This window comes from Tursiops truncatus, chromosome 16 (assembly GCF_011762595.2).
Source record: "Tursiops truncatus isolate mTurTru1 chromosome 16, mTurTru1.mat.Y, whole genome shotgun sequence".
NCBI classification, from domain to species: Eukaryota; Metazoa; Chordata; class Mammalia; order Artiodactyla; family Delphinidae; genus Tursiops; species Tursiops truncatus.
This window is the reverse complement of record NC_047049.1, coordinates 82,890,209-82,892,608: the sequence shown is the minus strand read 5'-3', so window position 1 is coordinate 82,892,608 and position 2,400 is coordinate 82,890,209. Positions and strand designations below refer to the sequence as shown.

The 2,400-nt window shown below is 70.8% G+C and overlaps 1 pseudogene; it reads right to left on the bottom strand.

The window, feature by feature from the left end:
* Nucleotides 1-1,164: 1,164 nt before the first annotated feature.
* LOC117308591 (5S ribosomal RNA) lies at nucleotides 1,165-1,300 on the bottom strand (annotated as a pseudogene).
* Between the last annotated feature and the right edge of the window lie 1,100 nt (nucleotides 1,301-2,400).

Below are 2,400 nucleotides of genomic sequence, written 5' to 3'. Positions count from 1 at the left end.
TGGGGCCAGCAGCGGTACCTGGTACCCGGCGGGGGCGGGCGGAGTCGGCCGCAGCCGCAGCCGCCGCAGGCGACCAAAGGAGAAAGCGGAGCGGGAGGCAGAAAGCCTACAGCACCCGGTATTCCCAGGAGCTCTCCCATCCAGGAGGTCTCCCATCCAATTTTTAACCAGGCCCGACCCTGCTTAGCTTCCGAGATCCGGACTTGATCGGGCCCGTCTAGGCTGGTTTGGCAGTAGGTGTCGGCGGGTCGCGGGCTGCCTCTTGAGGCGCAGCTTAGCAGGCCCTTGGGCCTTACCGCCAGGCCAGCGGCCCGCCCGCCCCGGCAGGGCCCCGCCGCCCGCCTAGGCAGAGGAACGGAGGTCTCGGGGACCGGGTGGTGGCGGATGTGTTGGCGACCACCCAGCCCAGGGCGGGCGGGACCCAGCAAACTTTTTGGCGCTTGGCCTCCCACCCCAGATCCCGCAGGTCGCTCACAGAGCTGTGGCCCCGGAGACTTCAGGGCCCGGGGCCTGCGGTCCCTCGGGCATCCCACCTGCCCACCCACGCTGCGCTGGGCGCAGCCCGGCCGCAGACCGGGCCGGCCCTCCTGCCCGACAGCAGCTGGCCCGAAGCCAGTGGGAGCCACCATTGAGTTGGCAAAGCCCCTTAGACCCAGCAACGCCACCCTTGCCCCCACACCACCGTCCGAGCTCAGGACCCCGCCCCAGGTGGCCGGCAGGCCCGCGCAAGCGGCCTGGGCCCTCTATCCCTCTCGGGCACCCGGCCGCGGCGAAACGGTGGAGGGGGGGCTTTTTCCGGATGGAGCTGTGGAGAGACACCCCCCGGCAGACAGGTGGCGGCGCCGGGGCTGGGCTCCAGTGGGGGCCGCCAGGTGCAGGTCGAGGGGCTCACGGGCCGCATGGACGGCACCCCGGTCCGCGGCCATGTCTGTTTCGCGTCAGGGGACCAACGGAGCGTCTGGTGTGCCGCTGCCTTCCAGGGACGCCTTCTGGCCGCCTGGCCGCTCAGGCAGGCGGGGAGCGCCCCATCAGACGCTTGCTGTGGTGGGAGGGTCCTGAGGAGGTGGGGCCTGCAGCGGTACCCGGCGGGGGCGGAGACGGCCGCCGCCACCGCCACGACACCCGCGGTCGACAAAAGGAGAAGGTGTGTAGCGGGAGGCAAAAAGCCTACAGCACCTGGCATTCCCAGGAGCTCTCCCGTCCGCGACGTCTCCCATCCAACTACTAACCAGGCCCAACCCTGCTTAGCTTCCGAGATCGAGTCGAGATCGGGCCCGTCTAGGGTGGTTTGGCCGTAGACACTGGGGGGGTCGCGGGCTGCCTCTTGAGGCGCAGCTTAGCAGGCGCTTGGGCCTTACCGCCGGCCCAGCGGCCCGCCCGCCCCGGCAGGGCCCCGCCGCCCACCTAGGCAGGGGAACGGAGGTCTCGGGGACCGGGGGGTGGCGGAGGAGTTGGCGACCTCCCAGCTCATGGCGGGTGGGACACAGCCAGCTTTTCGGCGCTTCGTGCCCCGCCCCAGATCCCACAGGCCGCTCACAGAGACGTAGCCCCGGAGGCTTCAGGGCCCGGGGCCCGCGGTCCCTCGGGCATCCCACCTGCCCGCCCACGCTGTGGTAGGCGTAGCCCAGAGGCAGACCGGCCCGGCCCTCCTGTCCGACAGCAGCTGGCCCGAAGCCACTGGGAGCCACCATTGAGTTGGCACGGCCCCTTAGACACAGCAAGGCCACTCTTGCCCCGACGCCACCGTCCGAGCTCAGGATCCCGCCCCAAGTGGCCGGCAGGCCCGGGGAAGCGGCCTGGGCCCTCGATCCCGCTGCGGCCCACTGTCGCGGCGAAACGGCGGAGGGGGTGCTTTTTCCGGATGGAGCTGTGGAGAGACATCCCGGAAGACAGGTGGCTGCGCTGGGGCTGGGCTCCAGTGGCTGCGGCCAGGTGCAGCTCGCAGGGCTCGCGGGCCGAACGGACGGCACCCGGGTCCGCGGCCATGTCTGGGTGGCGTCAGGCCGCCCCCGGAGCGTCTGGTGTGCCGCTGCCTTCCAGGGACGCCTTCTGGCCGCCTGGCCGCTCAGGCAGGCGGGGAGCGCCCCATCAGACGCTTGCTGTGGTGGGAGGGTCCTGAGGAGGTGGGGCCTGCAGCGGTACCCGGCGGGGGCGGAGACGGCCGCCGCCACCGCCACGACACCCGCGGTCGACAAAAGGAGAAGGTGTGTAGCGGGAGGCAAAAAGCCTACAGCACCTGGCGTTCCCAGGAGCTCTCCTGTCCGCGACGTCTCCCATCCAACTACTAACCAGGCCCAACCCTGCTTAGCTTCCGAGATCGAGTCGACATCGGGCCCGTCTAGGGTGGTTTGGCCGTAGACACTGGGGGGGTCGCGGGCTGCCTCTTGAGGCGCAGATTAG